Source organism: Lissotriton vulgaris, chromosome 12 (genome assembly GCF_964263255.1).
Source record: "Lissotriton vulgaris chromosome 12, aLisVul1.2, whole genome shotgun sequence".
Lineage (NCBI taxonomy): Eukaryota > Metazoa > Chordata > Amphibia > Caudata > Salamandridae > Lissotriton > Lissotriton vulgaris.
The window spans coordinates 452659404-452684692 of record NC_141700.1 but is presented as its reverse complement, the minus strand read 5'-3'; positions in this window follow the sequence as shown (position 1 = coordinate 452684692).

The following is a 25289-nucleotide window of genomic DNA, read 5'->3' as shown; positions in this document are numbered from 1 at the left end:
AGAAAATCGCCCGCTGGTGGTCACTAAGTCATGTATTGATCCAGGGCGAAGCTATGGAGCGATACTAGGGGAAAGGAACAGGAAATGGATGGCGATTGCTTCCTGAGATTTTCCACCTGGTCTTCAACTAGACATGCTTCGGAAGCTATACAGACTCCACAGGCAACCATGATCATTGATAAGGGGATAGGGAATCTAAATTTTACCCCTAACAGGAAGTTAGATAGCCTTTTGCGGGGCCAGCGGCACTTGGGGAAGGACATATATCTACAGGCATCCTCCCCCATCACCCCACAGAACAGTACTCTTACCCAGCGGGGCAGCTGGCTCCTTTTCTAGATTAAACTAAGTCCTGGTTGTCTGAATGCAGGTATTGGGGGGGGGGGAACCATAGCTGCAGCACCAACACGCCAGCCGGCAGCCGTGAGGGAAACGGCGGTGCTCTTCACCTACCCACTTGTCTCCTCTGGGTCTCCTGGCCGGAGGAAAGCGACGGGAGACTTCCTCGCCATCGGGCAGCCGTGAGGGCAACGGCACTACAATACCCAGAAGCCTCGGGGGCGGCGGCGCTCCGTGACGGGTGCAGAGCGCCAGGAGGCGGTACAAAGCACACCGCGGCAGCGAGCGCTGCGGGGACCATAGCTGCAGCACCAACACGCCAGCCGGCAGCCGTGAGGGAAACGGCGGTGCTCTTCACCTACCCACTTGTCTCCTCTGGGTCTCCTGGCCGGAGGAAAGCGCCGGGAGACTTCCTCGCCATCGGGCAGCCGTGAGGGCAACGGCACTACAATACCCAGAAGCCTTGGGGGCGGCGGCGCTCCGTGACGGGTGCAGAGCGCCAGGAGGCGGTACAAAGCACACTGCGCCCTCTCGCCCCGCGAGTCGCGCCCGCGGGACAGCCTGTGGCGAAGCCCGGGCAAAGGGCGGCCCTCTGAGGCCCTCAGAGGTCAACAGTGGTCGGGCGGGCCACCCATCTAACGTCTATTAACAAAGTGAGCTTTTGCTGTAACAATGGGCAAACGTAACGCTATAAGCAATACCACAGACATAGTCACTCAGGACATTGTAACTCCAGCATCTCTTTTAACGTCATTTGAGACATTAATAGATACTGCCTTGAATGAGATTGCTGAAACTGAGAGGAGGCTCTCTATGGGCTCACTTACTATTAATCAACCTAGTACAATAGGTAGCCCAAATGATAATATGCATTTATTTCCTGAAGTCGCCGTGGTAAAATCAAATCCTGTTATCAGTCTGCCCGACGTACCAGAAGATGGAAACACTACTAATACAGCCCCAGTTGTGGTTCTGGATCCCGTTTCGCAATTATCATCACCAATAATCACTGAGTGTACTGAAACCACTGAGAACACTGGAGCTAAGCGAAAAAGGGGCCCAGTAAAGTCTACAATAAATAAAAGGAAGCAGCCCCCTAGGAGTAATAACCAGCCAACCCCACAGAGTATGTGGACTAGGGGGAAGAAACAGCAACAACAAACAGTATCTTTGCCAGCTCAACCTCACTTGGGTCACACCATTGTTATAAATGACGGTATAAATTTTAATACAATTTCTACGCAGACAGAATCCCCTAATGAAAATAGCTTTCATTCTAAACCAAAGGGGAATCTTATTGAGACCATCGCGGACACAATTTTTAAACAGTTAGAAGGTCAAATGATCAAACAATTTAATAGTATTTTTAAGAGACTTGACAGACTGGAAACCCTAATCAAAAATGATGACGCCAAGAGAAAGGGTACGGTATGCCTAGATAAGATAAGAGGTGATCGTTTGTTAAAAGACCTGGAGTCCATTACCCGTGCCCTCCCTAGTGGTGACTGTACAAAAAACTGTAATTTGTCCACAACAAACGGGGTTAAAGAACTACAGATTGTCACTAGTCCGCCCATGACCACAACATCTACGGCGGATGCAAATATAAGGGAAGGAAATTCTTCTGCTTCCGCAAGTATATCACCCATCCCTCAATCGTCCTCCTCCCCAACTGCTTCTAGTGCCCCTAAGAACAATCAGAAATGTAATTCTGTTATAGGCGCAAACAAGCAGAAGGTTCCTCCGAACCCCAGCCAGAATAAGACTCCGCATGAGGACAACAGGCCTTTCAAACATCAAGGCCCTGCTTTACACCTTCCACCTGAGGCATGTCCCTATGTCTTGGTTCTGGCTGGCATTCCACCTCTCAGGGAGGGGCAAGGAGAATCGTGGGTTCAGTTGCACAATAAATGCATCGACTGGTTAACTAAGCATAAGGGGGTCGGCTACGATATATCCAAAGAAATCTTATCTACACGACGAGTAACCTGGGTCGGTCCTCTTTTTAAAAACATCAATGGGGACTGTATTATAGTCAACTTCAGGAACCCTGGCACCGTAAAATTTCTGTTGAATAAGAACTTTGTCCAACCCGGTCCTTCTACCGTGGTGACCCCTTTACCGCTAAGTTACTTCTACCGACCCCCACACAGAATGATGCAGCCACCTCCTGTATTTCCGCTGCAAAACAGGTTCTCAATACTTCGTGACTTGGGTACCTTGGATTGACTGTCAGTTATTGCTGAGGATCCAGTTGTTGTGGCCCCTGGGTTTGACTCCACAGTGGAAGCACCATCTGAGGCACCCCTGACATCATCTGACACTTCCTTGCTTGTAACCCCACAATGTGATCAATGGGTGAACCAAATAACAGTATCTACCCAAGTAACTAATCAGGATGTTTGTTTAAGGCCCGATAAAAACTTGTTAATCCTTAGTTGGAACATTGCCGGCCTGAAGGCAAAGATGGAAATCAAAACCTGGAAGGACTGGGTTAATTGTCACAATGTGTTAATGTTCCAAGAAACTTGGTGCACAGCTGACCTGTTATTTGAAGGGTACAGTTGCCATAATAGGACTGTTTTGGCACCCTCTCTAGGTCGACCGAGTGGGGGCCTTTCGATTTGGGGTAAAATATCCGCAGAAGCCAAAGTTGAAGTACTTCAAACTAACTGTCTAAGCTTCATGGCATTGATATATACTAAGAGGACAAGGCTATGTTTGATCAATTTCTAGAACAATGATTTTTTGTCCCAACCTAATCGTAATTTTATACTCTTGTTTGATTTTATTGATGAAATAGTGGAGGGACGGAAATACGGGAAATTTGATGGTATTTGCTTAGGAGGGGACTTCAATGCACATATACATTCTAGAAATCCCCCCTGCAGAAGAGGTGCAGAATTATTAAATCTCCTCGCAACTAGAGAACTTGTAAATTGCATGGAGCACGCTGGCACCGAAATAAGCACTGCCCCGTTTCCCACTTTTATCGGTCACGGGAGTGCCACCACGATTGACTATATATTTGTTTCATCTTCCATTGCCAATGTTTTAACTAAAGCCGAGGTAGTGTGCAAAGTATATAGCGACCACTATCCCATTGTAATCCACCTACAACTTCCTGGGGGTAAGTGTCTTCAAAACGAAATAGGAGCAAGAAACCTGGAAGTTTCAACGGACAAACTAAGGGTAGTTTGGAGGGGTGTGGATAACAGGGGAGTCCTGGCAAAGGTTATTAAAAACATCCAGCATTGATTGATAATTGTCTTACTATTGATGGACGTGGGGGTGATGTAATTAAATCATTTAGTGAACTCTGCTCTGCAATAAAAAGTGAGATTTCTAAACCGGCACCCAGGAAACTTGAGGAAACCCCTAGATGGTTCGATGTCTCTTGCTCTAGAGCAAACAGGAATTTAAGGGCTGCACTCAAATCTGAACCCAGGGATATTCCTCAAGTAAGGTTGCTTAGAGCGGAGTATAAATCTACCCTACGTATTAGATCAAATGAATTAGTTAAGGCCCACTGGGAATCCCTTGCACGCATGGCTGACCTAAAAGATACTACGGGGTTTTGGAAGGAGGTAAAGAACTTAAGATCCTTAGGTTCGAATTTAACAGCAATTAACTGTAATATCATCGGGCCTGTGTGGGTTGATAATTTCTCTAAAATCTATGCTGCATCTGACAACCACACAGTAACCCCTTCCCCTTTAACCTCTTTTAACATCTCTCTGTCTGAGGTCGAGGACGCCATCATAGAAAGTGCAGGCAATAAAGCGCCTGGTCCCGATGGGATTTCGATCGATCAATTAAAATGTGAACTCAACTTCTGGGCCCCACTGTTATGTAACGTCTTCAATAATTTAACAAATGAATCCATCCCCGAAACGTGGTCCTGTAGTACTATTGTACCTATTTTTAAAAAAGGCGACAGGTTGGATCCTGGGTGCTATCGCCCTATATCGCTAATCGATAACACCCTGAAAGTCCTGGGCAGGGTCATTTTTAAAAGAATAAGAACTTGGGCAGATGAAAGCAAAATCTTACACCCTAGCCAGCTTGGTTTTCGCAGTAGTGTGGGCACGGTGGAACAATGCTTAAACTTGAGTTTGATAATGGCAAAGTATAACATCGCTAAAAAATCCCCCTTATATTTTGGTTTTATGGACTTAAGTTCTGCATTCGATTTTGTCAACCGTTCCTGTTTATGGTCCATCCTTCTTAACTATGGTTTGGATGATTATTTGGTTCATTTTTTAGCCTATTTACATAGCGATTTAAGAGCACGTGTGCACATTAATCAATCTGGCGAAGTTTCCAATGACATCAGCATCGGCAGGGGGGTCAGACAGGGATGTGTGCTGGCCCCCCTGCTTTTTATTCTTTATATTAACGATTTGAGCAGCTCCATGAGTACCCTAACAAAAGATGTACCTTATGTAAATGGGATCCCTATACCCACTCTTCTTTACGCAGATGATGCGGTCCTAATGGGCCGCACACCTAAGGCACTGCGCACTTTAATTTCAGGTTTTGTCCGTTTCATGGCTGACCTAGGCTTGACCACAAATTTTTAAAAATCTCTTATCATGAGTTGTGGCCCTAAAAAGTATAAAATTATTGAGATTAAATCCGGGACAAATGTCCTAAAAAGCACTTGCACTTTTCCCTATTTGGGGTTGCTATTTTCTAACACTGGCTCCTGGCAACCACATGTTTCTTATGCAAGGAACAAGTTGGGTAAAGCGATAAATTGTATCACCTCCCTACGACAACCCAACCATGCTGACGTGATCGCACCACTAGTAAAGATTTACCAAATCCAATGCATCCCAACGGGTACTTATGGCGCTGAGGTTTGGGGTTACACAAACTGTATCCATATCCAGACCGAAGAAAACAGGTTTTGTCGGAAGGTGCTGGGTGGGGTCATTTGCTCACCACACTATATATGTCACAGTGAATTAAACATCCCATATATAGAGGATTTTGTTAGATCTAGACCAGCACTCTTCTGGCTAAAGATATGGATTAACCCGCCTGCCACCTTGACCCGTGATATAATCTTGGATTGCTTGAAATGTGATAGGGCACACTGTATTCCGTGGTTAAAAGCTGTAAAAGAAGGTTTAGTGAGTGTAGGGTACGGTTATTTGTTTACTTCACCTAGTTTAATAAACCGCTCACATAAGACCATCATCCAAAGGGCCTTATATAATTTATACAGAGAGGAGCGGGAAAGGAAGAACCTTTCAAAGTGTACTGTTATAAAATATATGGGTTATTTTGAATCCCCTAACAGTCACCCAGGCCCCCCACAGAGATACCTACGTTTACATCTTGGTAGATGGAACAGGAGCCTGCTGTTTCGCTTTCGGGATGGGAGCATCGTAAACTTATTAAACTTCCCCCTGGGTTACAACAAACATCTGGAAACTTTAAGTTGTCCATGTAACCCAAATATGAAACAGAGTCTCATGCATTTTTTGTTTTTCTGTGATTTTTATAAACTGTTTACCGCTCATTAGTTAATGCCTTACTGCCGAAAATGTAAGTTGTTCAACTTCAGAACAGCACTGAGGACCTTATTACTACTGGGCTCAGATGAAGTAATACTCAGAGTGAGCTGTTTTCTTAAAGCTGCTGTTCGGTCACGGGCCACTTTACATATTGATGTATAACATTCCGCACATTTGTACTATGTACTTTATATTTAATTTTGCACAATATTGATCTTGATTTATTAATGTTGTTGCTATTTTTTTTAGCTGTTTTTAAAAAAAATTAAATTGTATATACTGCTGTTTTTAAACAAAGTTGGGACATTTATGTGTTTTTGTGGAATTGATTGAATTATGCTCCATGTCGGCTGTCATATCATTGTACTGTACTGTCTGAAATTGTAATCTGTATGCACTTTTATGGATGTTTTATTCTGAATAAAGATCTTTTGACTTGACTATTGGGGGGTGGGGGGGGTGGGGGGGGACGGGCTGAGGTGATGCCATGGTACCTACTATTTGCTATGGGGCGCTTCAGATCAATCTCTAATAGAATATGACTCGTTACAACGCGAGCCCATCACAAAGCTTTCCATAACAACGCGGTCCTTACAACAACAGCGTTGTTACCATGCAAAGCCATTATTACACAAGTCATTACATCGACTTGCAGTAGTTAGCGTGCTGCATTAGAAATGCATAATTTACTATTCCAACTCCAGCCTACGTAACAGTAGGGAATGTGTTGGAATAGTAAACTATACTATTTCTAATATTAGCACGCCATCTACTGCAAGTCGCTGTAATGACTTGGGTTGTCATGTGGGTTGGTTTTGCCTTCGCACTGTGTTATGTTAGCATGAGCTTATTAGAAGTTTAAACGCCATTCTCTTTTTCTGCAGCCTCTGCACACAGCACATTTTGTTATTAAAGCTTTTCGCCTAGTAGAATATTTTGCTTCACACAAGAATGATATGTTTGCTTATAATATCAGCCTTGCTTGGTAAGCTATATCTGTACAGTGAGTGCCGAGGCCTTTAAGGTTATTTCAACACAGCGCTTGTTGTTCAGTTTGATCAGCGCAAAATCTACACATAATACATATACAGCTGTGGCCAACTCTGGGTTTTAGGCGAGATTAATAATGCACTGCACAGAGCATGAGACACACACTTGATGAATATTCGCATGCAGAGTTGGTGCCGGAGATGTGATCCATTTCTGCTAAGACCAGAGGTATGGGCCCGCCCTTCTAAACCCAAAGAGACCTTCTGTAGATATAATATAATATACTAGCAAGGGAGGGTAAACTGAGGTTCTATTTAGACGTTTTCCCTTTAGCATTTTAACATGCTCTCGCCCTTTGTATTTCATGGAATAGTAACTATGATGCTAACCTTGTTCCTTATAATATGTTTGCTTGTATTAGCTAAGATGCTGCGCTTGAGAACACTGCATTAGAAATAAATATTTCAAACTTGCACGTGTCATCATTTACTCATCGTTCTGGACTGATATGTTAGTATAACGAAAGAGTGTTCATGTATTTCACGTTACCCGAGGTATTCTAAGTCCATGTTCTGGGTTGTCTAAACATTGGGGGTCTGTAAGAACCAATGAAACACTGATTGCTAGTCTGGTAGGGGATTTTGGATACTAAGGTGAGTTTTGGTGCACCCTAATTCACTGAGGTTCTAATTCTCCTTGCTAAGTTCTGTGTAGGAGCAGAATCCCTGCGACATGGCGCCCAATCGTTGGTGGTCTTATTACATGACACTTGAGAATTACTTGTATCGGTCCTACACTATTGTTTCCGGAAGACAGTGGTGTCGGACAAACCTAACTGTACTTACATAGGTCTTTTCAAGCTTGATTCTATCAAAACGGTTTCCTTGAATTACTCCCCAGTTGTGCTACATAGTTTTTATTGTATCTAATCCTTTGTGTCACTATAGCCGCGGTGGACATTCCGCAACATAGTCGCATTGCGGTGCGCAATCACTTGCAGAATTGTAATGTCCCCGTGGACGGCATGGTGGTGATCATGGTAGTGAGTGCCGAGGTGGCTTACCTGTACGAAATTTTGTATTCGTCGGTGACCTTCCCGGCTGTGAACGCAAATACTACTGTGTTCGACACGTACATTCCCACTGCCGTGCCGCAGGAATATGCTCCATATAGGACACAGGAAGTTCCGATTAACGCTTGGCAGCACCGAGTTTGGTTTAATGGCGTCCTACCCCACTCTTTGACAGCACCGAGGTTAGGTCCCTTGACAATTCCAGGCGCGACTTGGCCTGTTTTGGGTGGATTTACACCTCATCCTCAACATGGGGCGTGTTCCCTTGCTGATATCAGACTACTACATGTAGTTGCAATTGGCGTGATTAGGTCGTTAGTACAATACATTACCCGCAATCTTCCGGGCGGGGCACCCGGTGTTGCAGCGTTTCCAGCCGGACAGGGCGGAATAAAGCTTAGTCCTGTGATGGTGAACACTGTGATGGGCAAGCGCCCCCAGACTAAGGATGATTTTCCTTTCTGGCTTGCCGAGAAGTTTGACCAGCTGGAAGTGGTATTTCCTAACACGAGTCCTGGAGTAAAACACAGGATTCTGACTATTAGCATGCCTAAAGACTTGATCCCAGAAGCTGGTGACTGTAAGTCATGGAGTAAGATCTTTGCGGCAGTGTATACGAGGTGCTTCGGCACACCGTCAATGACTGTCAGTCCGATGGTCGTTAAGCGTGTTCAAGATGAGCACGGACCGGAGGCAGCGGTTGAATTGGGTATGCGCCTATGCAGCAGTTTTGACGTAATTTCCGATCTCGTACTTGCAAATGTCAAGGGAGATGCAGTGAGCTTTCAGGTGTCTAATGCTTTGCAGGCTGTACCCGGTGCCGATAAACCCCGACAGTTACCGAGAATTATTGTGGCAGCTTATAAGACTGTGAGCCACAATAGTTTGGGAGTCAAGCCATTTTCCACTAAAGAGAAAAAGCAACCCCAAGGACCGAAGCCAGAGACTGAAGAACAGCCCAAGGCTAAAAAACGAAAACAGGGTAAACAACAGCAGAAACAGGAGTCTCGTCCTGCATCACCAGTGCCTGCGTCTACAGAACGTGCTTATGACTTGCGCGACGATAAAATCACCTGATTGTTTTCAGGTTATCTGAACATCGCTCTCATCGTTGTTTTCAGGACTCATCAGCCTCATCGACCGGTGGTGGAGGAGGCAGCAGAGGTCGGGGTGGCCAGCAAGGACGCGACCAGCCCCGCCCGAAAGACGGTAAAGGCAAGTAATCCTCCCTAGTTTCGCGTACACTGTCTCGAAAGAGCAGGCACTGAATTTTGCAGAAGAGTGGGCTAAGGCTCTTGCGCCGGCTCTGTACCGTACACAGTGTGGTTGGGATACATTTTCCCCACACCACGAGATTCCTTTGCGGTCTATGCCACAGCCTCAACTTCAATATCCCATCCGACGTGAAGCTAAGGCTTCGGTCGCGGAAATCCTTGAACAATTGGAATATCAAGGTGTGATTGAAACTCGTGTGTCACCGATGAATAACCCTCTTTTTACTGTGACCAAGCCTGACGGCTCATACCGTTTGGTATTGGATTACCGGCATTTGAACTCGCATTGCCATACATGTGCAGTACAGAATACACACGGCTCTGCACTTGTGTTGATGTTCTTGTGCGTAAACGGTTTAAAACCACACTTGGCATATCCAATGGTTTTTTTGCCCACAATTTGGACGGACTGAGTTCCCAGTGGACCAGTTTTACCTGTGGCGGCAAAAAACGCCAGTATAAACGTTTGCCTATGGGCTACAAAATAGTCCAGGCGTGTTTGCTGCCCGTATGGTCTCTTTCTTAGAGAGGATAGACACAGATGCGTGTTCATATGTGGGTGACATTTATCTCACAGACGACGAGCTTTGGGCGCATCTGTGTTGCGTTGACCGCATAATTTGTAACTTTGCTGACTTTGGTTACAAGTTCAACTTTGCAAAGTCTCACATTGCAGAGTACACAGTGTTGTTCCTGGGCTATGAGCTCAACAATGAAGGTCGAGTATTGGCTCCTCACTTTTTGGAGAAATGCGCACACCTGCGCGCTCCTACAACTCTGAAAAAATTACAGTCCTTGCTGGGATTTTTGAATTTCGGGCGTACATATATTCCCGAATATGCCCAGCGTATCAAACCTTTGTATGCTTTGATAAAACCTACTTTTACCAAATCTTGCTGGCTGCCAGAACATTCAGCTATTTTGCAATCTTTGCAGGCTGATCTTCTAGAATCTTAATTCTTACTGACTCGTGACAACCACATCAACCTGAAGATAAGAATCATCCCTGGGGCGGTGGGTTTTACGTACCTTACTTTTAACGAAGGAGACACAGTACCTATTGCTTACAAGTCACACTTGTACACTTCGGCTGAAATGCGGTTTTCCTCTGTGGAAAAAGTTTTGATAGCAGTGCAAATGGCGATTCTTGAGTAACATGCACTGTCGCAGGGAAAACGCATGCTGGCTGTTACCCCGTTTCCTGCATTAGAGGCAGTGACAAATGCCAGAATACCTAATTCTAAAGCTTTGCACCCACGGTGGATACAATGGGCAGCATCATTGACCTCTCCGGATGTCACGTTTATTTTTGATGCCTCCTTATAGTCGCAGGAGTTTTTGCAGTATGAGTTTGTTCATCCTGCGCCTTTGGCTATGCGGCCTTTGGAGGATTTCCATTGCATCATATACACTCATGGTTCAGCGCAGGTTGCGCATGGGTCTAAGCACGCATACGTTTCCGCTTGCGCTATTGTGGTAGGTGCCATGGTGAATGATGAGTTCAAGTCCAGAGTGCTGCACACGCAGACTCTAGGGGACTGCACCGCACAATTGGCAGAGCTTCGTGCTCTGATGCATGCATTGGAGTACGCTGATCCTAGTGTGACAACTCTTATTGTGAGTGATTCTTACTACTGTGTCCAGTCTTACAATGAAAACCTGTTCTTTTGGATTCCGAATGATTTTCGTGATTTCAAGGGTAGCACAATAAAACATAAAATGATCTGGGCCCGAGTGGCTGAGCTTAAAGACCAGTTGCTCCTCGTGTTTGTGATTCACACTCTCGGTCATCAGCGCGTAGGAGTCCACGCTGTTGGCAATTTGCTTGCCGATGAGGTAGCAAAATCAGTAGTATCGACATATTTGGTTGCAGCAGTTACACGTTTCAAAGGTAAGATTGATGATGATATCTTGGCAGCTGTTGCTGCAACTGAAAAGGGAAGTAAATAATCTTAAGGATTCCTTTGAAGTATTCATACCACTTAAGTCCTGATAAAGTTCTTTATGTGAAAATACCAGACGTTGGTGAGAGGTTTATTCCCAACGTGCCCGCAGGCCCACACTGATTACTGCAGCCCATGAAGGTGTTGCGTCTGCGCATGGGGGCGTTTCGGCTACTGTAGCTCAGTTACAACAACGTTTCTGGTGGCGGGGACTGTACAAACAGACGTGTGATTATGTCCTTCAATGTGATATTTGCCAGCAGATTAAGCCTTCGACTGCTGCGCGTCTGCCCCACACACAGTTGTACATATCTAATAAACCGCTGGGGTGTGTTTATTTAGATCACTGCGATCCTTTTTCTTCTGATACTGCATATAAGTACATCTTAGTAGCAGTTGATTCATGCACACGCTTTGTGTGGGTGTGGCAACACTGCAGCGCTGATTCACGGACTGTCATAAGAGACTTGCGTGTCTTTGTAGGGATTTTTGCCTGCGGTACCTTCCATTCAGATCAGGGTCCGGCTTTCGCCTCTAAGGTGTATAAGGATGCCATGACTTTGTTGGGGGTCCTAGTCAAGTTTTCGTCTCCATACAGACCCGAGGGTAATAGTGCTGTGGAACGAATGAACCGAGATTTAAAGCAGTCTTTGACGGCTCGAGTTATAGGCACTGGCAGGAACTGGCTGGCCCACCTCAATAGCGTGCAGCGTGCTTTTAATAATCTCCCTAGAAGGTCTCTGGGTGGGCGGACTCCATACGAGATGCTCTTTGGTATCAAGATGTATGTCCCGGACCTTGACGGTTTAGACTCGGTGGCTCTTGCTGCCTCTTTTGACATAGATGAACATTGCAATGTTTTACAGGATCTACAAAAGACAAGAGACAGTTTTGCAAAGAAACATTTGCACTCCACCTCGGATGATGTGTTGCAGATCCTGGTAGTTGGAGAACTGGTTTGTGAGAAGATCGAAAACAAAAAAGAATTTGGGGGCATTAGCTCGTTGGGGGCTACCTCGCGACACTGCTGGACTTAGTCCCTGCTTACCCGGATAAAGGACTCGCAGAACACCACGGCTCTCCCCCGCCGCCGCTCCTGACACCGCGGCCGCAGAGCGGGGAGAGCAAAGCGAACTACACTACCCAGCGTCCCCTGGTGTTCCCGGGAACGCGAATTGACGCATCAGGATCCCGCGCCCAGAGGCGCTTATCAGACGGCTGGTGCTGCGGCCGAGTGGGGGCATTAGCTCGTTGGGGGCTACCTCGCGACACTGCTGGACTTAGTCCCTGCTTACCCGGATAAAGGACTCCCAGAACACCACGGCTCTCCCCCGCCGCCGCTCCTGACACCGGGGCCGCAGAGCGGGGAGAGCAAAGCGAACTACACTACCCAGCGTCCCCTGGTGTTCCCGGAGACGCGAATTGACACGTCAGGATCCCGCGCCCGGAGGCGCTTTTCAGACGGCTGGTGCTGCGGCCGAGTGGGGGCATTAGCTCGTTGGGGGCTACCTCGGACACTGCTGGACTTAGTCCCTGCTTACCCGGATAAAGGACTCGCAGAACACCACGGCTCTCCCCCGCCGCCGCTCCTGACACCGCGGCCGCAGAGCGGGGAGAGCAAAGCGAACTACACTACCCAGCGTCCCCTGGTGTTCCCGGAGACGCAAATTGACGCGTCAGGATCCCGCGCCCGGAGGCGCTTATCAGACGGCTGGTGCTGCGGCCGAGTGGGGGCATTAGCACGTTGAGGGCTACCTCGCGACACTGCTGGACTTAGTCCCTGCTTACCCGGATAAAGGACTCGCAGAACACCACGGCTCTCCCCCGCCGCCGCTCCTGACACCGCGGCCGCAGAGCGGGGAGAGCAAAGCGAACTACACTACCCAGCGTCCCCTGGTGTTCCCGGAGACGCAAATTAAGCGTCAGGATCCCGCGCCCGGAGGCGCTCATCAGACGGCTGGTGCTCCCGCCTCGCGGGACACGCGCATCGCCGGGGCCAAGCCCGGGCAGAGGGCAGGCCATCTGTGGCCATCAGGGGCCAGCAAAGGTCGGGCCGGGCCAACCCTCTTGGGTGCACAATGGGGAAGCGCAAATTACACACCAAAGAAGGGGAAGGTAAGAAGCCCAAGGTGCCCCGAAAATCGGAAACCATCATTTCCTATTTAACTTCTGCTGTGGGGACATTAAATGACCAAATTGCTACCGTAGAGAAGGAATTGGGACTTGACTCACGCTCTGATTCTATGCCCACTCAAAACGTTGAGACATCTCCAAGTAGGGCACCCCCCATCCCTTTGGAACCAGACATTGTTGTGCTTAACCCACCTCAAGGTGCCCAGGACCAACATACTTCTATAAACACTTCCCAGAGAGCCAGCCCAAGGGGGTCCAGAACACACAATAACTTAAAAATGAACAGTAAGGGTACCAAAAGGAAGAAAACCCCCAATCAGACCAAAGGGAGTGTGGCCAACACATCGAACCATGGGCTCCCAACAAATGTTTTGGAATTGATGGAGGAATTAATTGAATCCCACTTGGAGCCTATCCTTGTGAACATTGGCAAAGACATTGTGGACTCTTTGTGTGTCGCAAATATACTCAAGAAATGTGAAAATATTGATAAACTCCTGAAGGATGTAAGGTCCCAACTCAAAGTTCCCACTGATGTTAATGCCATATGTGTTAACCAAACCAGGGCGTCTAGTCAGGTTATGGACATTGAGCCCCCTTTGGGGGAGGTTATACAGACTATCCCAGTAGTTTCTAGTCACCAGTATGAGAGCCCAGTTTCCACACCGGGGGTACAACGACATGTGTTACCTGATGAAGTTATACATTCAAGCTCCTTACACAAAGATCGATATACCGCTAATTACCGTACCCCAAAATTACCCACACTACATCTCCCCCCACAAGCTGCCCCGTTAGGGGTAATCCTGTCAGGAATCCCACCCCGTAAAAATGGTGCTGTAGAAACCGAGAACGAACTCCTGGATAGGCCTAAAAGGTGGTGCTCACAGTTTAGTAGTGGGAGTTTTGATATTGCCTCAAGCATCATTACGGCTAGAAGGGTTGAGTGGGTGGGGAAACGGAAATAGACCATTCCAGGAGACTGTGTAGTTGTCAACTTCAATAGAGCAAATATTGTGGACACTTTGCTATGGGACGGTTCAGACCTAGATGGACAGGGCATTAGGCCACTTCCTCTGGGTTCTTCTATCTGCCACCCAATTTTCTACAACCTGTAGCACGTCGGCCTATAGTCTCTATGACTTATTGTCCTATTTTGAATGTTAACAACACCATGCGTTACTCCTATCAATCTCAACAGGCATCACTGAGGGCAGCAAAAACAGTCATGATTGACAAAATTGGCACAGGCTCCAATCCTGACCTAATATTAACGAATAGATTCTCTGCCTTATCGAGTCTGGATATAAATGATTGACAACTATCCATAGAAACTGACAACACGCCCAACATTGTCCCGGATAATTTACTGCTTCCCCAATCCTTGTTCAAAATAATTAGCTGGAATGTGGCGGGGCTTGGTAAAAAAGTAAAAGATGATAGATGGTCACACTTTGTGGCACAACACGAGATCATCGCTTTACAAGAGACTTGGGACACAAGTGATCTCTTTTACTTAGACGGTTACTGCAGTTATCAAGTCAAGGCCACCCCAGGCCAGGGAGGAAGACCTAAAGGAGGTCTATGTATTTTAACCTCACTTAGACTTCCAGGTTCATTTAGAAATGTGGGGTTTCTGTCAGCAAACCTACAAGGATTAGAATGGAGTCGTCCCAAATACCCTAAGATTTTAATCCTGAACTTTTATAACGTGCCAGAGAAGGACACACAAAATTTGCACCTAAACACACTGGCATCTTATTTAGAATATTACAAGTCAACACAAACTGATATATTCGATATATTCTTAATGGGAGATTTTAATATCCACCCTTGCATTTGGAATTGTCTGGCTAAACACAATATAGGCCCACCTGGCTCAATCTCCACACACTTCGAACACTCGCCTCAAGGCGAGTTGTTAGAAGAACTTCTTGCAAACACTAATCTTTATGAAGTTGAGGGGAGGGGAGGAAAGGGCCCCGACCTTTGTAGGTAGAGAGGCAGAAACTGTAATTGATTACATTTTCGTTTCCCCTGGTCTGCTCAGGTGTGCTCCGCCATAGAGGTCACATTCTCGATCTTTAGTGACCACAATTCTCTAATTCTGACCATACACAGGGGGGAGGACACTGACAACCAGAAGGCAAACGAGGAGTGTAATTTTGACAAACTCATTCCCAAAGTTCAGGGGAAGAGGCTTAATTGGGCTAAGGTGGTACCATATACTTTTATTAAGGATCTAGAGCATAAAGTAAAAGAGGACATGGCAATATGCCTAGATAAGTGGCAGATGGGAAAGAGGTCATAAATTCCTTCACCACTATTTGCACTCAAGTGAGACTTGACCTGAAATGTAATAAGAAGAGGGTTGGGCCAGACCAACCAAGGTGGTTCGATGAGTAGTGCTCAAAAGCCCACAAAGAACTAATGTACGCTCTAAAACAAAAACCAAGAAACAAGGAAATGGTGGCCGTACTCAGAAAAAATTATAAACTTGCTATGGCTAACCGTAAAAAATGCATAAAAGAGGAGGCTTGGGAAAACCTCATGTCAACTGATGTGCTGAAAGATAGTTCTAAATTTTGGGCTGTAATAAACCACCCTTACTTTTCTGGTACAAATAATTCGGTGATGGACTCTGTGATCCCGATGAGACCTGGGTCGCCCACTTTAGTAAAATATATAACAGTGCAGAAGAGTATACATTAATGGTGGACCCTATAGAAAATGGCGTTGAACCTCTTTTGCGATTCAAGGAAATGGAGGTACAAAAGGCCATTGTAGAGATGACGAAAAATAAGGCTTCGGGCCCAGATGGTGTCCCCGCAGACCTCTATAGGACCCCCCTGGAGTTTTGGACCAAGATACTTACGAATGTCTTTAACTCCACAATAACTTCGGGGTTCCCCCCCATCTTGGGCAACATCATCTATAATACCCGTCTTCAAAAAAGGTCTAAGATCTGACCCTGCCTGTTACAGGCCGATCTCGCTGATTGACTCTGCCATTAAAATCTTGGGCAGAGTCATTCTGCAGAGATTAGGCGAATATCTGGAAGAGAGGAGGGTGCTCTCCGAATTACAATATGGGTTCAGGGCCAAAAGGGGTACTCTCGATCAATGCCTTAACCTCCACATGTTAATTAGTAAATACACCTTGGCTAAGGAGGGTCTGTTATATATGGCCTTTATGGACCTATCATCGGCCTTTGATCTAGTCAATCGTGGCAAACTTTGGGCAATTCTAATTAACATAGGGATTGACCCCCCTTTGGTAAACTACCTAGCGGCTCTGCATCAAGATCTGCGGGCCACTATTAGAACCAACAGCGAGGGTAGAACTACTTGTTTTTTTAGATCAAAACGAGGAGTAAGGCAGGGGTGCATTTTGGCACCCCTCCTATTCACCCTATATATAAATACCCTCGAATCAACCTTGAAAGGGTCCACTTCTGACGTCCCACTTGTGGGGGAGTACACGGTGCCGGTACTCCTCTACGCGGACGACCCGGTACTGCTCGCCCGTACCGGGGTAGGGCTCAGAGACTCTTGGACGATTTTGGGGTATTTATGTCCTCCCTGGATCTACAGGTAAATAACAAAAAAAATCGCACGTCATGGTTGCAGGGAAACGCTCCAAAACTGTAAAGTTTCTTTGCAACGGTGAAGAAATTTCCAGGGTCCCGGTTTTCACCTACCTGGGCGTCCTTTTTGATGAAAGGGGCACCTGGAGACCACAACTAAATGCTAAAGGCCTAGCTGTCACCAGAACTAATTCCGCTCTACTGAGCTTTGCTAAACGTTTGGGTTCACGCCCAGTAGAAGCACTGCTGGCAGTTTACAAATCAAAAAGCTTCTCAATAGCTAGGTATGGTGCCTTCATATGGGGCTATCTGCCACAAGATAAACTCCAGGTGGCGGAAAATAAGTTTCTTAGATCCCTTCTAGTGGTCCCCCAATCAACCCCAGTACTATCAGTCCATACCGAGGTAGGTCTTGGCTACATCAGTGACCAATTACAGCTGGCACCTTTAACCTGCTAGACCAAGACCTGGCTGAATCCCGACATTAGTTTAAATCATTCTATCCTCAAAGACTGTATGGCACTGGATAACGTCAACAAAATCCCATGGTTGGCCTACATCAAAAACATCTTTTTTAAACTGGGGAGGCCAGAACTATACCTTGCCCCGAGCACCATCAAGAAGGGTGATGTACTGTGGATCAAGAACAATTTTCTGGAACGTGTGGTGATGGAACAGGAGGAAATAGAGGTCCAAAAACCGGGTGTTAGGGCTAACTACATACTTCAGACCACCCCTAAATTGGAACCCTATCTGGCCATTGTGACTCGGCCCTACCATCGTAACCTCCTTGTGAGATTTAGACTTAACATCATCCAGTATTCCTTGGGGAATTATCCAGTATGGGGAAAATCTGATACATCTACCCCCTGTAGCTGTGATAATTTCTCCGAACATACACTGATGCACTTTATTATGTTTTGCGGCCATTATGATGAATGTAGGAAACTGTTATTAATACCCATTTTGAGAGAAGCAGGGTTTACACAAGTCCGTCCCGCTCTCCGCTACCTACAACTCCTGAGTAGTATCAGAGTAATATTTGGGGTCGCAAGCTTTTTGTTTGCTGCTATGCATAAAAAATCTAGAAAACTGAAGTTAAACAGTCCTTGAAATATGCTAATAACTACCACTTGTTAGTCTAACTATGAAATGCTCTAACTAATGTAAATATATGAATTGTTTTTATAAGAAATGTTTTTAATACACGAACTGTTGATTTTATATGCGATGGAACTGCTTTTATGATTTTAATTAATCGAATAAAGCTTGCATGGACTTGACTTGACTTGGTCCCTCTTATCGAGCTCCGGTTCCAGTGCTTGGAGTGAAGGGCACTAGAACAGTCATTTTACCACCACTTCCAGGTCGTAAGGCGAACAGGTATATCTCCATTGACAATGTCAAGATACACAGAGTGGCCGATTCTTCTTAGTATGACACCGGGGGTCTCATGTCCTTCGATTTTGAGAAATTCTGTTTTGGCCACGGTTTCCAATCCTGTGCCCGATGTTGCTCTCGAGATGCCTTCTATTTCCAGTCCTTTATTGAGTACACTGCTTGGTACTCAACATGATGAAACTGACTACACTTACCCAACTCGCTTATCGATGCCTGATTTGCAAACTCGCTTAGCTACAGAATCCAGATTTATTTGACACTGATTCCCACACATCAAAAAAACATTCAAAGATTTCTGTTCTGGCAAGACTGTTTAAAAAAACATTTTTTTATTCCCCCTTGGACCTATTTTTGGATGTCGCCTTTTTCGATTTACCTTTTTATGTCAATTGGTTTTGTGTTTCATTTTTTCCGTCTCGTCAATGGACACTATGTTGATGAGAAAACATGCTTTCGACATATCAATGGAACATTAGCTCCCCATTCCTCATCTCACAGATTGAATAGAGACTTGAATTTTGTTAATATCACTGCTTGGCCTGTCTTAGATGGGAGTGTATGGGATGCTGTTCGATTTCAAATCCATGGGCTCCGTGAGGTTATAAATGTCCCTAATGTGCTTAGAGTGTCTATGGGGGATGTAGTTAAACAAAATGTACGTGCTGATGATTGGGATGTTCAGGCCGTAGAATCATTGTTTTCTGATTTGAAATATTATGCTGCCTTTGATGCTGAAGATTTGTACTTTGAGTCTGCTAATTACGGTGATTTGTATGGTTATCAACATTTTGGCAATCACTACCTGCATAAAACTAATACCAGGAGGCTCACTGTAAATTACACCCAGTGGGAACACTGTCCAGCTCCTATACAAGACAGTTCTGCTTCCTTTTTGAAAAGGTTCACTTACTTTACAGATTTTAATCAGTCTAATCCCAATGCATTTTATTTTAAAATGACTGAAAAGTTCATATCCAAAGTTAGACTTACCGATACTAAATTATTGTACTCTAAGTCCTTTCTAGACCAGTTAGCTGTTGGGGGCTACGAGTTGTGGAAGGATACCATTGACCTTAAATCAGTTTGGGGTTCTAAAAGCTGGCAAGTGCAAGGCACTGAGGCTTTGCACCGTGCAAGCCTCATCCCGAACCATATGTTGTTTTTTAATTCTACAATTTCACAGACAACATGCTTTGGATTGGCTACTCCTAAACGATGAAATGCTCCTTTTCCTGACTTAGAGGAATATTCCGGTTGAAGTAAAACTAAATTTTCCAGTAGAGAGTTACAAACTCTGTTACTGAATTCCTCCTTTAACTTATCTAGTTTGGATCCCAAAGGCTGGTTGCTCTGGCACAGAAGTGATGACTCATGCCAGCATCGTTTTCTAGGTTTAGCTCATGGCTTTACACAGGTCAGGGTAGATCCCCGTTTTGAAAGTGGCCATTCTGTTACCACCTATTCTGTAGGCAAATTATGTCCGGATTGGCTCAGACATTCTACCCTGGCGTCAGTTAAACTGCATTTATCTAAACTGACTGACGATGTTGATCTGAATGATTTATAAAAGGCCCGGCTAAAGGTAGATCTAAAAGATGGATATATGCTGTTTATAACGAATTCTTGAAAACATCCCAGATAGATCAGGCTAATTTAGAAAAAGTGCTAGCAGTTGGAGATAACAGTATAAACACGCTCTCTTCCCGCATTTACACGATAGATAATATTGTGTCATCTGTTGTAGATATTGTGCAAGATGAAGTGTCTGTTTTGTACCACGGTCAAAATCAATTGCGTTCCATTATGCAGTTTGCATGGACATTGCAGACCCTTAAGGCCGGAAAAGTGCCTCTGCATTACATGAATACATCATCATTGTTTGCCCCATTTAATTTGACAAGCAACGCTTACTGTCGATGAAAGATGCTTCTTTTTCCATGTTACATATTGAGAGGTTGGAGCCTTTACCGTTTTCTATGGCAGAGGCCAATACTGCAACGTGGATTATTCACCGTTTGATAACTCTTCCATTCCCTTTGTTCGAGTTTAAGAGCTGTATGAAGTACTTTGCCATTGGTAGATGGAAGTCTCTTGGAAGTTCTTATCTCCATGAAGCTTGGTCGCTTCCTTTTACATATAGATGTCTTAGGGAGGGAAAGGAGGTTTATTTGAATGGTGAAGAATGCACTGAAACACCGGATCATTCATTAATGTGTAGACATATCCAATTACATGGCTCGTTAATCAAAACGAGCCAAATTTAGCCTGTATTTTGAAAGGTACCCCCGTGCATGCGATAATTCCCACATTCTCATTACTGGCAAATGGGAGTTATTTACTTTTAAACAATGAAGATTGCTGTGGGTTAATAAAAGGAATTGCTTATGTTGTTACCGTCAGTGAGCGTGTAGGTTGCTGCAAGAATGTAATGTATCCACCCCCGCATGGGAAACTTGATGTTTCCATCTGGCCTAAGATTCCGACCTTGAAAGCAGAGTTCAATAAGATGAGTCGCATATGAGCTCCGTTGTCCCAAAAAGAAGTTGCCCTCACATCCGCTTGTGAAACATTTGTCCTTCACGTAGCTAACACCCGCACAGAGGTGCATGCCTTATTAAATACTGATTTGCCCTTGCACTTTGCTGATTTAATTCACACAATCTTCAATGCGTCCTCCACATCGGGGCTGGCTCACTTTTTTAAAGTTGTTAGCAGTGGCTTGGTGACTTCTTTCCAAACTATTTTCAGGGTCTTTCCAGCTTTCTTCCATTCTATTTTTTCCAGTCTGTTTGGTGGATTTCCCTTACTACTGGCTCTTGCTGCTGGCATGCAATTGCTGTTTTGTTTGTTTCAAAATGGATGCACATCCTGTGTTACAAGACAAGCTGTCTCGGCTAGGGCTGCTTCGCGCCCGGATGCTAGAGTACTATGGAGCGCTGCCTCTTGCTACATTGAGTGCAGCTTATGGATTATCGTTTCGATTTTCCTACTTTACATGCGTCCAGCCTGTCATTCATTGCCTGAGTTGCGACTTCAAATGGGCCCTGGATATGTGTCTCTGCAATACGGTGTCTCCCGATGCGGATTAAAATCAACTTATGAGCCCCTTAGTTGCTCATGAATTGCTTTGTTCTGATGGAGGGATTATGGCCTTTGCAGTGATGCATGGAATACTGGGTCGTTGGAATGTGTTTGCAGCGGTGCAAGATTTCTTGGCTCGCAGCTTTCTCGAAAACCCACAGAGATGTCGTCTGATGGTGCTAGAGGCTCCGGTAATTGAAGAACATGTATGTTCTTTCCCTTTGTTAAATTGGATGGCCGGATTATTTTCGGATGATAACAGTGACTTCCTGTTGGAGGCTGTGGCTGCATATTTTGCATATTCATTATTGGGATGAGATATGTTGGCAGTCTCGCTTCCTTGACCGACACTTTTCATTGGATAATTTGATTTATTTTTCGCACACTTTTTTTTTAAGCCCTAACCTATTGACTTTATCAATGTCCAAAGGCTAGATTGGTTTTTTCTCTTCACAATTATGTTTATTTTATCTCTGTTCTTGAGGTACCAAATTGGAGACTTGTGTTCGGACTATCTATCTTGAACTCTGCATTCCTAAATTTGCCCCTTTTTATTTGTCCTATCCGTGCTCGGATCAAAGGGAGGGTGTCATGTGGGTTGGTTTTGCCTTCGCACTGTGTTATGTTAGCATGAGCTTATTAGAAGTTTAAACGCCATTCTCCTTTTCTGCAGCCTCTGCACACGGCCCATTTTGTTATTAAAGCTTTTCACCTAGTAGAATATTTTGCTTCACATAAGAATAATTTGTTTGCTTATAATATCAGCCTTGCTTGGTAAGCTATGTCTGTACAGTGAGTGCCGAGGCCTTCAAGGTTATTTCAACACAGCGCTTGTTGTTCGGTTTGATCAGCGCACAGTCTAGACATAATACATATACAGTTGTGGCCAACTCTGGGTTTTAGGCGTGATTAATAATGCACTGCACAGAGCATGAGACACACACTTGATGAATATTCGCATGCAGAGAGTTGGTGCAGGAGATGATGTGATCCCTTTCTGCTAAGACCAGAGGTATGGGTCCGCCCTTCTAAATTCAAAGAGACCTTCTGTAGATCTAATATAATATACTAGCAAGGGAAGGTAAACTGAGGTTCTATTTAGACCTTTTCCCTTTAGCATTTTAACATGCTCTCGCCCTTTGTATTTTATGGTATAGTAACTATGCTGCTAACCTTGTTCCTTATAATATTTTTGCTAGTATTAGCTAAGATACTGCGCTTTGTAAGAACCAATGAATCACTGATTGCTAGTCTGGTAGGGGATTTTGGATACTAAGGTAAGTTTTGGCACACCCTAATTCACTGAGGTTCTAAGTCTCTATGCACAGTTCGGTGTAGGAGCAGAATCCCTGCGACAGCGTAGTAATGGCAGTGCGTGGTAACGCGGTCGTAGTAACGACCGCGTTGTAAGGGTAATGTTGTAGTGGCTATTTCCCCTCTAATATACACTTGACTGGGACGGGGGACTGAAGGGGGTAGGGAATCATGGAGATCCATGGGAGCTTGGGGAATGGAACACTAGGAAAGTCTTGGCCTTCTCTACAGAGTCATACTTTAAGGAAAATGTGGGATTGGTGTCGTCTGAGGCAGTGACCTAGGAGGCCTACAAGGCTGTGCTCAGGGGGGTGTCCGATATAGCACATAACGGGGAAAAGAAGAGTGAATCAAAGGGAGGGAATTGTTCTCTGTAGGAAAGTAGGATCTGCTTCTTATGGTTACTCATACTTTTTAGGTCGAGCCTAGAGCAGCGCATGCGCTGCTTGCTCGACTTTTAGTAAGGGGATTTTCAAAGGGCTACCGGAGGCTTTTGCTGGCCTCAAGCTTGCAGTCACTAGCGTGTGCACATGCGCAGCCCCCATCTGTCTTTTCTCCATCAAGGGTAATTAAGTGCATCGCGGTGCACTTTCAGTTTCGGCGCCCGCTGGCCAATGCTTTTCACACGCACTTGTCCTTCAGAAGATTTGGGGCCAGTACATGAAACCAAAGAGGCGTAGCCGAGCTTTCACCTCCCAATGAGCAAGATCAGACTTTCCGTTTTTAAGGCACCCCGACATTCCCTCTCCCTGTTTCATATCCCACCACGTCTATACCCAACAAGCACAGAGCTCGCTTTGTGCATTTTTACTTTATTACAGGCAGTGGAGAGGCCCATGTGTTCTCCGGGTTGTAACCGGTTGCAAAAATTCCGAAATTAACACTGCTTTAAAACTCTTTACATAACCGATTATACGCGCACATTAACAAAATGCTGGCACTGCGACTTACTATACTGGTTGTTGCAGATATGGGCTCTACTGGACAAAGACAGCCACATCTGACTCCCAGAGCACAGTTAGCTGCTTTAGCCACAACTGAGCCCCAGACCACAGTTAGGTGCTTTGGCCACACCACTGGAGTCAAGCTAGCCGGGCTGATGAGAGGTGTTACCTCGAAACCGGTCCGGTCCTCGGATGCTTGATTCCGTTCTGGGAAGGACATGGCTTTTGTAGTTCGGACTGGACTGTTCCCATGGGGCACAGGGTCAGAGCTGATTTGCATATCGCCATTGTCTAACCCAGGGTGGTGTGGAGTGCAAAAAAACGATGGATTTGGGCCCAGATCTTTGGACTGGGGTGAGTGTGTGACATTGATCCACATTCGGTCCATCACCTGTTGTGTTTGCATATTCCGCCCTAAGTGCGCTGGGGATGCCCAGACGTGGGTCCCAGGCACTCCACACCACTGGAGTCAAGCTAGCCGGGCTGATGAGAGGTGTTACCTCGAAACCGGTCCGGTCCTCGGATGCTTGATTCCGTTCTGGGAAGGACATGGCTTTTGTAGTTCGGACTGGACTGTTCCCATGGGGCACAGGGTCAGAGCTGATTTGCATATCGCCATTGTCTAACCCAGGGTGGTGGGGGGTGCAAAAAAACGATGGATTTGGGCCCAGATCTTTGGACTGGGGTGAGTGTGTGACATTGATCCACATTCGGTCCATCACCTGTTGTGTTTGCATATTCCGCCCTAAGTGTGCTGGGGATGCCCAGACGTGGGTCCCAGGCACTCCACACCACTGGAGTCAAGCTAGCCGGGCTGATGAGAGGTGTTACCTCGAAACCGGTCCGGTCCTCGGATGCTTGATTCCGTTCTGGGAAGGACATGGCTTTTGTAGTTCGGACTGGACTGTTCCCATGGGGCACAGGGTCAGAGCTGATTTGCATATCGCCATTGTCTAACCCAGGGTGGTGTGGAGTGCAAAAAAACGATGGATTTGGGCCCAGATCTTTGGACTGGGGTGAGTGTGTGACATTGATCCACATTCGGTCCATCACCTGTTGTGTTTGCATTGGCCACAAGGCAGGCTTCATGCTGGCAATGTGTCACCAAACTAGTCAAGGCTCCGATATTTTTCCAGTTAAAGGGCCAAACTGAGCTTTGTTGAACAGCCTGTCTGAAGTGTGACTTCCCTCCTGCCAGAAAAAGTCCAAGTGGCACAATTGGAATCAACGTTGCCTAAGCTTCCAAATGACATACCATACAGGACGCAGAATATTTAAAGGTACAACACTCCAATTTACCTGCCTACTATAACCCTCTCCCAAATGGTCCTTCCTCCGGTATAATTGCTACAGGAACCTTAGTTATAACGCTTGCCTGGATATGCAATACAGGGCATGCCTTAAATAAGTGCCATTCAGGGAACGTTTCGTCAAAATTTCACAAACCAAGTGCTTATACTATTGAATAATTACAAAGAAACATTGTTGTAAATTGATTTTTATTTACTGCATTCATATCTATTTATGAAGGCAAGCCACTTTTGTATATGTGTATATATATATATATATATATATATATATATATATATATATATATATATATATAAGAGCACAGGATTCCCTCTCTCCAGCTCTGCGTACGCGGTCAAAGCCTCCACGCCAACCACAGGAAGGCAAAACGGACCAC